The sequence below is a fragment of the Schistocerca serialis genome, chromosome 3 (assembly GCF_023864345.2).
Source record: "Schistocerca serialis cubense isolate TAMUIC-IGC-003099 chromosome 3, iqSchSeri2.2, whole genome shotgun sequence".
NCBI classification, from domain to species: domain Eukaryota; kingdom Metazoa; phylum Arthropoda; class Insecta; order Orthoptera; family Acrididae; genus Schistocerca; species Schistocerca serialis.
This window is the reverse complement of record NC_064640.1, coordinates 583,242,711-583,258,734: the sequence shown is the minus strand read 5'-3', so window position 1 is coordinate 583,258,734 and position 16,024 is coordinate 583,242,711.

Below are 16,024 nucleotides of genomic sequence, written 5' to 3'. Positions count from 1 at the left end.
TGAATGAGGTGTTGGCTGAGATAGCGAAACTTCCTCTCAACTGGTGCAGTTACTGGCAATGTCTGGCAGCGGTAGGCAGTGCGTTCTGACCCCGGTGGTCTGCGGAAATGTTTTTTGAAGTAAGTGCATGTTTACTTAAACATTTTAACTTTAAATAAATCATCCCTGCATCTCCATAATGTGAAGGTTAGGCTGTACTTAGTTTAAGAAAGACGGTTAAGCAAAAGTCCCCAAAATATTTATGTAAATAGATCAAGCAATATACAGAAGTCAAACAAGCTGTCCCACTTGGCTCTTTCAAACTTCACACCTAGCACATCGCTGACAATGTCTTGCATGTGGGCCGTAGCATGTCTTCAACACAATATATGTGAATAACACAGAAACAATTGTAAGTAAATAGACTATATAACATGCAAACTATCTTACTTTGATATTTTTAATTTCCCGTCATTTCATATTGGGCTGTGTCCACTGTAACCTCAAAGTTTGAGACTCATGAGGCAATTTACGTATCTGATATCTTTGTGACCTTTCGACCTTCCACCATCTTGGGCAACCACGTTCGATCGTGACATCGTAGTGGCAGTCATCTTGGACGAAATCTCAAGTCATAATTATATTAATGAAGATAATGCTATTTTGGAAAAAACTTCTGGCAAGCACCTTGGGTCATAAATTAGATACTAAATAACCATCCCAATTTGGTAAAAAATAGTAGCGATAAGAAAAAGGGTAGTTTTAATTGAGTGGTGAATTAGATTCTAAGTTGACACTGGATAAGAGCTGAAACGTCCTGGAGGGGTGGGGAGGAGGAGGACGGGAAATGGGAAGTGTCTACATGTTCACGATCGGCGCCGAACCATATATGTAGTTGACCAAGAAGGTAAGCTCATGACAAACTTGGACTATGTAAAAGGCAGATAGCCCCCTGGATTTCGAGTTTGTATTTTGCAGGCTACAGGTATTGGACGAAGCGTAGTGCTGCATTTTTCTGCCGTCCAAATCAGTTTCAGTCCCTATATGTTTACGTTACCTTCATCATAGAAGCAAGAAAAGCAACAACTGTGTGAAAAATAACCTTTTCTGATATGCGCTTCGTGCACATGTGTCATTGAGACAACGGTCTCCAGTTGAAGGTCTGTGTGAGTACAATATACACTTAAGGTAATAATGCATCTCGTCTGTGGAGAAAGTATGTTAGCTGTCGGTTGATTGATTAAACAGTGTGCGTTAACCTTAGGTTCCCATTCGTCTACTGTGAACTCCAGTACGTGGAAGGTCACATTACCCCAGGTAAATGCAGTGTGGGCTTGTATAGGAAAATAAAACTAAGTTTAGTGTTGTGTATTTAATAACGTCATATTTACGTGAATGGTAGACCATGATACGTTTTTGAACAGGTCTTGCGGAGAGAAAGCGGATTACCAAATAAAAAATTTCTGCTGCACTTTATGAAAGACGTACTGCAGTTCACATCTTTGTGATAAACGAAATTGCTGAAAGGCATTCGTGCTGGTTAATGTCCGCTGATAGCTGAACTGCATGTGTTTGACATATTTCTTTTTTATTTCGGTTCTCGACAAAAAGTCGAATGGGCCGTTGAGATAAATGGCACACCATGTACACAGTAACTCAATCGATATATTGATAAGGCCTGTAAATGAGTCCAGAGGGACGCCTACCAAACATGTCTGTGCTACATCATGTTCCAGACGATAGGTGGTTGATAAGCATTGGTGATTCAAATCTTGTCTCCCTGGACTTGGAAGTAACAGCTTCTGAGAACTCACGAAGAAATAATTTGCTACTTTTAATAGACTAAGAGAAGAAGACAAATTTTAAAGTTAATATCCGATAAGAATAGCAATATCCTCTCTATAATGGACAAGGACTGAAGGGGACGTTGTACATATACACTGATGGCCCAAAACATTATTACCAAATGCTTAACATTGTGTTGGTCTACATTTGGAGTCAAATACAGCAGCAGTTCTACGTGGCATCGATTCGAAAAGTCCTTAGTAAGTTTCTGGAGGTATACGTCGCTAGACGTCTACGCACAGGTCACCCAGTTCCCGCAAATTACAGACCGGTGGGTTTTCTGCTTGGAGTTGGGGTCATAACATTCTCCAAAATGTGTCCCATCGAGTTCATATCCGGCAAATTTAATGGTCAGGACATCAATTAAAATTCACTTCAGTGCTCTCAAACCGCTGTATCATAATTATAGAGTTCTGAGGCGGATAATTATCTTGCTGGAAGACGCCATCACTGTCGGGAAACACGTCAAGCATGAAGGTTCGCAGGTGGTCTGTAATAATGTTCATGTAGCTCACAACTGTCATAGTGCCTTGGATGACAACCACAGTTCTTATAGGAGCCAAGGTGAATGTCCACCATAGTATAACACTGTCCACACCACTTTGCATGTTTGACGCTGCACATTATGGCATGTTTCAAGTATATGAATGCGAAGAGCAGACACCATGCATCCATAATAGTTGATACGCCAAGCTGGGCAATGGATCCACTTTCTTCAGTGAGGATGCACTAATACGTCCGACCGCCTGTGGAATCTCAAAGTATTGAACAGTGAGTATAATGGACAGGGATTGCGGACAAGTGGCGCTCGGCGGGAATGTGAATCGACCTTGAGGCGCGCCGGGATAGTCCGTGCCGGAGCGAAAACACTCTGTCCCGGATGGCGCATTAGTTAATGCACCTGACTAGTAAGCAGGAGTTTCCGGGTTCGAATCCCAGTCCGGTACACATTTTCGCTCGTCGCCGCTGATTCCGCATTATGTCCTGCTGCAGTTGACAGCAGTGATCCCCTTGTATTTACATTTAATGTTTCAAATACACGTTCGACTGGATGACGTGCGTATGTAGACACGACCATCGACCTTGTGTAGCAAGAAACTTGATTAATGCGACCAATGGGCACGTTTACATGGTTTCACTGTCTAATCTCGACGATACGGCGCCCACTGCAACCGTAACTGATGATGTCGTTGGGTCAGCATGGTAACAAGTAGAATTCAGTGTTCAACAGTGTGCACTAAGAGATGTCCTTCGAAAGACTTGTGCCTGCGCCAGCGATCTACACTACCTTATCAGAAGTATCTGGGCACCTATTAGTGGACTTTAATATGGAGTGTACCCACACTTCCCCTTTATGACGGTTTGAACTCTGTTGGCGACACTTTCAATGAGGTATTGGAATATCTGTGGAGGAGACGGTAGGTGATGTTGAACACTAGGGTCTAGAGCGAAGTCCACATTCAAAGCCACTCCAAAGAAGATCCACTAGATTTAGGTAGCGACTCTGTGCAGGCCAGTCCATTTCAGGAATGTTATTGTCCACAAACCATTGTCTCACTGATGCATCTTTGTGGTAAGATACATTGTTATGCTGGTACAAACAAGGCTCATCTCAGAATTATTACTCTACCATACTCCATACACAATGCTCCAAGATGTGTTCATGTCCTTCCTTTACTTAAGTGCGATAACCACTAAAAACTCTCCCATACCCTAATACAACATCCTCCGTACTCAAGTCATTCAGAAAACTCAGAACCTTCCACTGGGTCCCCAAACGGTATAGTGTGATTCGTCATTGTAAAACACTTCTTACCAGTCATCCACTGCTCAATGGTGCCGCTCTTTGCGCCACCTTGAGCGTCGCTTAGCACTAACTACAGAAATGTGTGGGTCACGAGGATCTACTCGACCATTGCACCCGATTCTTCTTCACAGTCATTTAGTTAGCTGAACTACTGGTAGCAATCTGTAATTCAGGGGTGCTTCCTTCCACTGATTCCATGAAATTGTTTACAAATAAACTCCGCAATGCTCAATGGCGCCTGTCCCTCAGAACGTGAGGTCTGCCTGATCTTGGTTTACCTGTCGCTGTTAGTTTGCTTTCTCACTTCACAATCACATCACCAACAGGAAACTTCGGAAGCCTTAAAAGGGTTGAAATTTCCTAAACAGATTTGTTTCTCAGGTAGCATCCAGTGACTAGCTCATGTTCGAAGTCACTGAGCTCTCCTGATCCACCCATTCTGCTATTACTGCTTCTCTCCTGACAAACCAATATTCCGTATCTCTTTTATACCGAAGTCCGCCTCTCGTGCCGTCTAGTGGTCAGTTCCGCTTTCCATAGGGCTGTCTGAGTACTTTTGATAAGACTGTGTACATTTATGTCATATATGACACAGACTTGCGACTACTCGGGTTTGCTGATCAGTTAAACCTCCCTTATCACCTTTCTCAGATGAGTTGTGGACGTCCCGCATCTTGTTGCCTTTTCAAGTTTTGACTGTCCTTCAGCCACTTACAATACATGATCTAAACTAAACTCTTCCCGAACACACCATGAAGGCCCAAAGATACCGGCCGGGCGACGTGTCATACTCACGCCACAGGCGTCACTGGATACAGATATGGAGGGGCATGTGGTCAGCACTCTTCTGTCCCAGCCATATGTTAGTTTACGAGACCGAAGCCACTACTTCTCCATCAAGTTTGCCTTGCAGCCCACTTGGCAACAGCGCCCTCTAAACAGAATGGTGCTAGTCCAGCCCGACAGCGATTAAGTTCGGTGATCTGATAGGACCCGGTGTTACCACTGTGGCTAGGCCACTGGCACAATATGTGATCACGACATTAATATACGGATAACCAATCTTTGTTCTGAGGTGCTGCGCCATTGTCAAAGTCGCTTTTATCTATGGTCTAGCTCAGTACTAAGAGTTGCCTGGGTATGTATTTATTCCAATCTTCTATTAGGCTATCACCTCCTTCACCCACTCTCTATCCATTTCCTCCTCTGCCCATATCTCCCACCATATCTACCTCCTCCTCCACCCTCTCTCTGTCCACCTGCTCTTCCTCCCTCTACGTGTATGATCCTTGAAACTCTGTCCATCTCTTCCTACCCCTCTTTCTGTCCATCTTCTATCTCCTCCTCCCCCCTCTCTCCCCATCTCTTCCTTCTGCCTGTCTTTGAACATTTCGTCTTCATTCCTTTCTCTGTCCATTTGCTCTTCTGCCCACTGTCGATCTGGTCCTTTCTGATCTGTCCATCTCCTTCTTCCCCCTCTAAGTCTACCTCATTCTCCCCCTCTGTTTCCTCCCTACCCCATCTAAGTCCATCTCCTGCTTCCCCTTTTTTTCTCTCCATGTCCTCCTTCCCTCCTCACTACCTCCATCTTCAACTCCTCCTCTCTCTGTCCAACTCCTTCTCCTCCCTCTAAGTTAGTCTAATTGTCTCCCGCTATCTCCTTCTCACACCCCCTAAATATAACTCCTCCTACCCCCTCTACTTGTATATCTCCTCCTCCCCCCTCTATTCTTCATCTCCTCCTCTCTCCTCTCTGTTCATCTCCTCCTCTTCCTTTCTCTCCCCATATCCTTCTCTCACCTCTCTGTGTCCATCTTCTTATCTCCCCTCTCTCTGAACATATCCGCCTCTTTTCTTTCTTATATGGACATGGTGTCTGTTCTTTCGGACATGTCTGAAAGAACAGACGCCATATCCATAGAAGTAAATAGTTATGGCACTACCGGCCATGACCTTCTTCTTCTGTGCGGATGCACACATATTCCGCGAACTCTTACGGGACTTGGTAAGAATGTCTTCCACGAGCAATGAGTGTGTTAGGGTGGGACACTACGAATGTTGTGTGTGGACATACAAGGTGAGAATGTGGGTCTCGATGGAGGCGTCCGTCAGATAGTCCTTGCAGTCGCAATATCCTCCGTGCCCTCGGTGGCTCAGGTGGATAAAGAATCTGCCATATAAGTAGCAGATCTCGGGTTCGAGTCCCGGTCGGGGCACACATTTTCACCTGCCCCCATTGATATGTATCAACGCCCGTTAGCAGCTGAAGGTATTAATATAATTCTAATTTAGTCTTCTCTTTCTTTCCATTTCCCCTTCCCCTCTTTCTGTCCACGTCCTCCTCACCAGTATTTGTATCCTTCCTCCCTGTTCTATCTCCATGTTATCAACCCTACCCCACTAGGAGATTGTTGGTTCTTAACCCCGCAGTATTTCTTTCCATACAGTAAGCGGTATGCTTATCATTGTTGTTGTTGTGGTCTTCAGTCCTGAGACTGGTTTGATGCAGCTCTCCACGCTACTCTATCCTGTGCAAGCTTCTTCATCTCCCAGTACCTACTGCAACCTACATCCTTCTGAATCTGCTTGGTGTATTCATCTCTTGGTCTCCCTCTACGATTTTTACCCTCCACGCTGCCCTCCAATACTAAATTGGTGATCCCTTGATGCCTCAGAACATGTCCTACCAACCGATCCCTTCTTCTGGTCAAGTTGTGCCACAAACTTCTCTTCTCCCCAATCCTATTCAATACTTCCTCATTAGTTATGTGATCTACCCATCTAATCTTCAGCATTCTTCAGTAGCACCACATTTCAAAAGCTTCTATTCTCTTCTTGTCCAAACTAGTTATCGTCCATGTTTCACTTCCGTACATGGCTACACTCCACACAAATACTTTCAGAAATGACTTCCTGACACTTAAATCTATACTCGATGTTAACAAATTTCTCTTCTTCAGAAACGCTTTCCTTGCCATTGCCAGTCTACATTTTATATCCTCTCTACTTCGACCATCATCAGTTATTTTGCTCCCCAAATAGCAAAACTCCTTTACTACTTTAAGTGTCTCATTTCCTAATCTAATTCCCTCAGCATCATCCGACTTAATTCGACTACATTCCATTATCCTCGTTTTGCTTTTGTTGATGTTCATCTTATATCCTCCTTTCAAGACACTGTCCATTCCATTCAACTGCTCTTCCAAGTCCTTTGCTGTCTCTGACAGAATTACAATGTCATCGGCGAACCTCAAAGTTTTTATTTCTTCTCCATGGATTTTAATACCTACTCCGAATTTTTTCTTTTGTTTCCTTTACTGCTTGCTCAATATACGGATTGAATAACATCGGGGAGATGCTACAACCCTGTCCCACTCGCTTCCCAACCACTGCTTACCTTTCATGTCCCTCGACTCTTACAACTGCCATCTGGTTTCTGTACAAATTGTAAATAGCCTTTCGCTCCCTGTATTTTACCCCTGCCACCTTCAGAATTTGAAAGATAGTATTCCAGTCAACATTGTCAAAAGCTTTCTCTAAGTCTACAAATGCTAGAAACGTACGTTTGCCTTTCCTTGATCTTTCTTCTAAGATAAGTCGTAAGGTCAGTATTGCCTCACGTGTTCCAGTATTTCTACGGAATCCAAACTGATCTTCCCCGAGGTCGGCTTCTACTAGTTTTTCCATTCGTCTGTAAAGAATTCGTGTTAGTATTTTGCAGCTGTGGCTTATTAAACTGATTGATCGGTAATTTTCACATCTGTCATCACCTGCTTTCTTTGGGATTGGAATTATTATATTCTCCTTGAAGTCTGAGGGTATTTCGCCTGTTTCATACATCTTCCTCACCAGATGGTAGAGTTTTGTCAGGACTGGCTCTCCCAAGGCCGTCAGTAGTGCCAATGGAATGTTGTCTACTCCGGGGGCCTTGTTTCGACTCAGGTCTTTCAGTGCTCTGTCAAACTCTTCACGCAGTATCGTATCTCCCATTTCATCTTCATCTACATCCTCTTCCATTTCCATAATATTGTCCTCAAGTAGATCGCCCTTGTATACACCCTCTATATACTCCTTCCACCTTTCTGCTTTCCCTTCTTTGCTTAGAACTGGGTTTTCATCTGAGCTCTTGATGTTCATACAAGTGATTCTCTTATCTCCAAAGGTCTCTTTAATTTCCCTGTAGGCAGTATCTATCTTACCCCTAGTGAGATAAGCCTCTACCTCCTTACATTTGTCCTCTAGCCATCCCAGCTTAGCCATTTTCCCCTTCCTGTCGATCTCATTTTTGAGACGTTTGTATTCCTTTTTGCCTGCTTCATTTACTGCATTTTTATATTTTCTCCTTTCATCAATCAAATTCAATATTTCTTCTGTTACCCAAGGATTTCTACTAGCCCTCGTCTTTTTACCTACTTGATCCTCTGCTGCCTTCACTACTTCATCCCTCAAAGCTACCCATTCTTCTTCTACTGTATTTCTTTCCCCCATTCCTGTCAATTGTTCCCTTATGCTCTCCCTGAAACTCTGTACAACCTCTGGTTTATTCAGTTTATCCAGGTCCCACCTCCTTAAATTCCCACCTTTTTGCAGTTTCTTCAGTTTTAATCTACAGTTCATAAACCATAGATTGTGGTCAGAGTCCACATCTGCCCCTGGAAATGTCTTACAATTTAAAACCTGGTTCCTAAATCTCTGTCTTACCATTATATAATCTATCTGATACCTTTTAGTATCAAATTTATTTAAAATCGATCCAGAGTTTAGGAGAAGCTTGCGCCTATGACTTTGCGAGCGTATGCACATGCCATAAGTACTTCATATGTATCTGAAATATTTCACACACATTTCTACACATAGTTTGCCTGTATCTCTAGCGAATTTCGCACTGCTGGTTCCACTCAGCTCAGTGTTTATGGCGTCATATCCCCTTAATTATGTGTCGTAGAATGACATTGTTTTGTAGGTACATTGAGCGGAATTTATGGATACTGTTTGCCAAATGTGTTGCGAGTATGGCAGCAAAAAAGTAATAAATTTAAACGTCATGCATGGTAAGGCAGTTTTTCACGCATCTCAGTGTTTATGAGGTCTTAACTCCTGAGCCATATGTCGTACAATTATATAATTTTGAGTACATTCAGCGGCATATACGGATACTGTTTCCAAAATGAGTAGCAAATAGAGTCAGTAGCATAGAAGTAGTAAATTAAAATGTTATGCCCAATTCATCGTTTTACTGCATTGAACAGTGGAAATGTAGTAAGCGATAAACATCTTTCCTTTCGACATTTTGTGGGTCTTAAGTGCTGTCATTCTCAAATATTGGATGAATAAAGTCGGGGTATTCTCCCATCATGGGCTACACTGCTTTCTCACCCCCTGTACCACCCCTGTGATAGGTAGGGGATTCTTACACCAACAGCGATTCGATCCAGACAGTAAGTGACATGTATACCAATTTTTGTTAAAATCGGTGCATTGGTTGAGCAAGAGATGTGGAGCGTTTATACGTACATCCATTTATATAATATGTATGGTTTTCGTCTGTGGTTTTCGTATTTTCGCTAGACTGGTTCTCCATTAATCTCAGCTCTGCTCATATTCTTTCCTTACCGCAACACGTGCCCGTAACTACAGAAGGACACATTGTATCGCGCGTTGAACAGTTGTTTTTGCTCATTAGTGTTTTAATAAAAAGTGATAAATACAAACATCACAGAAGAAATACACTGTGTAATGTTTTAACCATAGTAGATCATTTTTCTGTTCGAAAGGAGTAAGCTTAAGTTCTAGTGTCCCCTAGACAACGACGACGGAGCACAGTCTCAGATTGTTTCAGTTATGGGGCAGGAAATTGAAGTGTTGGCAGAAGAGCCAACACCGTGTTGCTAGAGGAGGCCGAAATGCACGCGTTTAAACACACGCAGACTGGCGTGAGGTCTGGAACAGGACAATGTCTTGAGAATTGCAATAAAGTACGAAAATCTTGTAACACTTAACTTTAATCCACAATTGGTGAACATCTCTCTGGACTGTACATCATTTCCATATTAATATAAACTGGTAATGGCGCCTTGCTATATCGTAGCAAATGACGTAGCTGAAGGCTATGCGAACTATCGTCTCGGCAAATGAGAGCGTATTTGTCAGAGTAGCATCGCTAGCAAAGTCGGCTGTACAAGTGGGGAGAGTGCTAGTAAGTCTCTCTAGACCTGCCGTGTGGTGGCGCTATGTCTGCAATCACTGACAGTGGCGACACGCGGGTCCGACGTATACTACCGGACCGCGGCCGATTTAAAGGCTACCACCTAGCAAGTGTGGTGTCTGGCGGTGACACCACATTCCTCCCCCGCAAATCGGCGAACGGTTGTGTTATAAGGCTTCCGCCGGCCGTGGGGAGGACCCCATGTTGATGTATGCGACGAGGTGGGGAGCCTGACAACAGGCGAGGCTATGCCACCCGCACCCGGCCATTCGGTCCGAGGGGAGCTAGGAAACGCCTGAAAACCTAGTCCAGGGTGCACGCCAACATGCGGTGTATGCGCCCGTAGAGAGACAGGAGGGGCCGAAAGGTCGACCTCCATCGCGTCGGGGTACCCGACGGGCGAAGACAACATCTGGTCCGGAGCGGGCAAGAGTTCGATGTCGGAGGACAGCTGGTCACGGGAAGCGATCGGCGGCGCGGGACCCAGGGAGGCGCCCGGCGGCTGCAGCGACGCGTCCACTGCGGGCGGCGCCGGCTGTAGGGCCGGCGGCGGCGGCGGCGCGTCGCCATAGGGCAAAATGGAAGGCATCGTCGGTAACACCTGGGGACGAGGCGAGCCAGTAGATGGGTCCCCAGGGCGCTGACCGGACGGCACCGTCGCTGAAAGCAGACGGGGAGCGGCAGAACCCGTGCGACGACAGAGGCGCAGCTGATTGAGATGCCGACGCACCTCACCAGAGGCCCCCAAAACCAGATACATAGCGCGGCCGCGGCAGCAAAGAATGCGCCCTGCGAGCCAACGCCGTGAACCTCGATAGTTGCGATAGTATACAACGTCGCCTGGAGCAAAAGCAGGTGGCTGCCGCTGCACAGGAACCTGATGCAGCGGATGCAGCAAAGACATCAAGGTTCGACGAGGACGACCGTGGAGCAACTCAGCCGGCGAGCGACCATCTCGGGGCTGAGAGCGATACGAGGACAAAAAGAGCAATAACGCGTCCTCCCGAGAATGCGACTCTTTCAACTTCAACATCTGTGACTTGAAAGTCCGGACCAATCGTTCAGCGGCACCGTTTGACTGAGGGGAAAACGGCGCGGATGTCAGATGTTGAATACCATTGGCCTTGCAGAATGACAAATTCTGCGGACATGAATTGTGGGCCATTGTCGGAAACAATAGTCTGTGGAAGACCTTCAGTGCAAAAGATAGCGGATAGCACTTGGATGGTGGCAGATGACGTCGTGGAAGACATACGGACAACAAAAGGAAAATTACTGAATGAATCTACCACAACCAACCATCGAGCATTCCAGAATGGACCAGCAAAATCGATGTGTAAGCGTTGCCAAGGGGAAGTGGTTTTCGGCCATGCAAAGAATTTCCGCGGTGGTGCAGATTGGTGTTCGGCACACACCATGCAAGAAGAGCACATGTTCGTAATCGCGCCATCGATTCCGAACCAAATACAGTGCTGACGAGCAAGTTGTTTCGTTCGCACTACATCCCAATGTCCTTGGTGGAGAAGCCGTAAGACAGAGGACTGTCACGAACATGGGACCACGACCCTGAACTGATCATTATCAGAACGCAACAGCAAAACACCACGTGGTACAAAAAGTCTCTCCTTGTGAGCAAAAAATCGGCGAACCAACGGATCCTCGATCCGTGACTTTGAAAAGGGCCATTGCATAGCAACAAAACGCAGAACGGTAGCAAGGACAGGGTCGGCAGCTGTGGCTGTAGCGACACGACGAAAATCAATCGGAAACGATTCGACCACGTCATCGGTTTCCGCATCAATGAACATGCAAGCAAGTTCGGAGGAATCGAATGCTCTATCCTCAGCAACAGGCAAACGGGACAACGCACCGGCGTTTCCGTGCTTAGCAGTGGACCAATACAAGATATCGTAGCGGTACTGCGAGAGGAAAATAGACCAGCGAATGAATTTCTGCGCTGTACGTGGAGGTACAGGTTTGTTCGGATGAAAAAGCGATGTCAAACGTTTGTGGTCTGTGATGATGGTAAAGTGACGACGATACAAGAAATCATGAAACTTTGTGACACCAAATACGAGAGCAAAAGCTTCTTTCTCTATCTGGGAATAATTTCTTTGCGCAGACGAGAGCAATTTGGATGCAAAGGCAATAGGGCGATCATGCGATCCATCTTTGTGCGCAAGCACAGCACCGATCCCGAAATCCGATGAATCTACCATCAACAAAAGGGGTTTCTGGGGATCGAATGGCGTAAGGCAAGTATTTGAAAGCAACGCCGATTTCAACTGGCGAAAGGCGCGTTCGCATTCCGTCGTCCAGACGAACGGAACACCTTTACGGCGTAAGCGATGAAGCGGAGCTGAAATGGAAGAGGCGTTGGCGCACATATCTGTTGTAATAATTAATTTTTCCCAGCACACTCTGTAGCTGCTTCAAATTCTGCGGCGAAGGCAAGTCTTGTATGGCACGGAGGTGTTCTGGACTGGGATGTATGCCTTGGGCATTGATTACATGTCCCAGATATGGTAAATCATGAGCAAAAAACACACATTTGTCCTTCCGCAAGAGAAGACCATTTTGTCGCAAGACCTGAAATAATGTTCTGAGATTGGCTAAATGTTCTTCTGTCTTTCCGGAGATCACTATATCGTCCAGATAGTTTGCTGCCGTAGGGACCGAGGCACAAACGGTTTGCAGATATTGCTGAAACAATGCAGGGGCGGATGCACACCCGAATGGCAGTCTTTTGAATCGATACAAACCAAGATGCGTGTTAACCACCAAAACGCGCTGGGATTCTTCGTCCACCGGTAATTGCAAGTACGCATCGGCGAGGTCCTACTTCGAAAAATATTTACCCAGGCACAGTTTGTCAAAAAGATCTTCCGGGCAGGATAAAGGATAAGTTCCAATCACTAGTTGTGGATTCACCGTTGCCTTGAAGTCCACACAAAGTCTCAATTTTCCGGAAGGTTTCGGCAATATTACTAAGGGTGATGCCCAGAGAGAAGCCTGCACACGTTCAATCACACCTTGTGATTCCAAATCGTGTAAGGTTCTTGCGACCTCATCACGCAATGTGTGGGGAACATTGCGTGCTCGGAAAAATTTCGGTTGCGCGTTTAGTTTTAGTTCCAAATGTGCGTTATAGTTCTTAGCGCAACCTAGGCCTGGTGCAAAAATGTCTGCAAATTATTCACATAGACGAGAAACACTGGCTGAAGGCACAGTCTGGTTCACTGATAGGACCTGATTTACTATAGACAAGTTAAACAACTGAAATAAATCTAAACCAAACAAGTTCACTGCAGAAGAAGAACGAAGAACGTAAAACGACACAAGTTTTGTTTGTCCCTTGTATGTTGCAAGAAGGTTGCACTGTCCTAACACAGGGATATTCTGACCAGATTAGTTAGTGAACTTAACATTTGCGGCACGCAACGGAGGTGTGCCCAGTTGTTTGTACGTGTCTTTATTGATTAATGAAACTGCAGCTCTTGTATCGAGCTGGAATGGTATCACGTGGCCATGAATGTCCAAATCTACAAAAAGTTTATTGTCCTGCTTACGACAAGAGCGACTGTCACGAGCAATGTGAACTGACACTGGTACAGAATCACTTGCGACCTGACAGGATTTCCTGTGATGTCGACACACACTATTTGTGGGACGAACACAGTCACCGTTAGAGAGAGGGGCACCGGGCGGAGTGGAATGAACCACATGAATTTCCATGGGCGAAGGTTCATGAGCCTGAGTATTGCTGGTTCGATTCCGATTCCAGCGCGAAGCAAAGGGCCTGGAATGGTTGTGAGCATCTGATCTGAGCTTTTTCTGGCAAACGCTCTGAACATGTCCTTTTTTGTTACAGAAAAAGCAAATAGCTTGGCGTGACGGGAAATTCTCACGCGAATGTCTAGTAGCACACTGCGGGCATGATTTTAGCAAAAATGGTTCAAATGGCTCTGAGCACTATGGGACTCAACTGCTGAGGTCATTAGTCCCCTAGAACTTAGAACTAGTTAAACCTAACTAACCTAAGGACATCACAAACATCCATGCCCGAGGCCGGATTCGAACCTGCGACCGTAGTGGTCTTGCGGTTCCAGACTGCAGCACCTTTAACCGCACGGCCACTTCGGCCGGCATGATTTTAGCACTGCGTTTGCTTGCTTCCACGGCACACGTAGCGGAGGGCTTGGCGGTAGCTGCGCGGATGGGTGCGAGGGCTGTTTACTGTTCCGTGCAGCTCGCCCGGCGGGCCGGTTAATGTGACACACTGCTGGCGAAGTTTCAAATGATTCCTGAGCAAAGTCAAGTGTGTCTTGCCGATCCAATATGTCTATCACTTGTTGAAGGGAGGGATTGACGAGTTTCAAAATTTGCTCCCGTATACGAACATCAGAAACGTTCTGTGCAATTGCATCATGCACCATAGTATCTGAATAAGGGAGTGCACATTCACACTCAAAAGCACAATCCCTAGTAAGGCCTTGCAAAGTTGCATCCCACTCCCGATTAGTCTGACCCGCCGTACGTTTTGTACGAAAGAAAGTATACCTTTTTGGAACTACATTGACTGATTCTTTGAAATATGCATCTAATGCCGTCAAAATTTCTTCGTAGGACAGTGTTGCTACGTCGCGTCGGGGAAACTATTTCACTATCACTCTGTACGTGTGGACGCCTACGACGGAAAGAAGAAATGGCTGCCGCTCACTACCTTTAATTCTGTAGGCGGCGAGATGGAAACCAAATTGGCGTGACTACTCCGTCCAGCTTTCCAGTGCTGCATCAAAGGGACGAAAAGATGGTGCAACTGCATGTTGTGGCTGCGGTAGCGGTGGAGCGGCGGCGGCCGCATCGTTTTGCATCGCACGTTGACCCTGGACGAGCTGTCCAAGGGCTTCCAAAAAGGCCTGCGTCATCTGATTCTGCAAGCAATAAAATTCGGACAGTACATCTGGAGATTGTGGCGAAGCCATGACACAAGTAATTTAAGCAAGTACAAAAAAGACCGTTTTTATCCCATCCTCGTCGCCATGTGAAGTGTTGGCAGAAGAGCCAACACTGTGTTGCTAGAGGAGGCCGAAGTGCACACGTTTAAATGCACGTAGACTGGCGTGAGGTCTGGAACAGGACAATGTCTTCAGAATTGCAATAAAGTACGAAAATCTTGTAATACTTAACTTTAATCCACAATTTGTGAACATCTCTCTGGACTGTACATCATTTCCATATTAATATAAACTGGTAATGGCGCCTTGCTAGGTCGTAGTAAATGACGTAGCTGAAGGCTATGCTAACTATCATCTCGGCAAATGAGAGCGTATTTGTCAGAGAAGCATCGCTAGCAAAGTCGGCTGTACAAGTGGGGCGAGTGCTAGTAAGTCTCTCTAGACCTGCCGTGTGGTGGCGCTCGGTCTGCAATCACTGACAGTGGCGACACGCGTGTCCGACGTATACTACCGGACCGCGGCCGATTTAGAGGCTACCACCTAGCAAGTGTGGTGTCTGGCGGTGACACCACAGAAATCTTTCAATGGAACTATCCAACATTTGCCCGCAGCGATTCAGGAAAGTCACAGAAAACCTTAAACTCGATATGAACTGTCTAGAATGCGAGTCCGGTGTGGTAACCACTGCACCACCTTACTCGAATTTTCTCTTAGAGTATCAGTTAGCTCGATAAAAAGGACATAAGTCGGTTAATTACGTTTTATGTTACATTAACAGTGGTGCCATCAAAGGCACGAGCATTTGAGATTCATCTTCCCACAAAATTTTTGACTTACAGTTCTATGATTTGATTTTAGATAACACGTTATATTTCTCATTCTGTAGTGAGTAACTAAAAATATTCTGATTATAACGTTAATGTCCAGAATGGTATTTGGTCAAATGGCCTTCACCTTAAACCATTAGATATATATTCTGAGATAACGGTAGGAAAAGAAATTGGCTTCTTTTGGACGCGCGAACACATTCTCCCTGTCCTGAACGCTGCGGCACTTGAGCATGGCGTGATTATATCGTATAGGAGTATAATTTCTCCCGTAAGAATGGCCAAGCCTGTGAGCTGCGGCATGCGGCGCAGATGCAGGGTGCCCGCTATGTAATTAGAGCGGCTGGGAGCGGCGTTCAGTATTCATGGGTGCTAGCGAGGAATTGGCTGCAGTATTTACTTT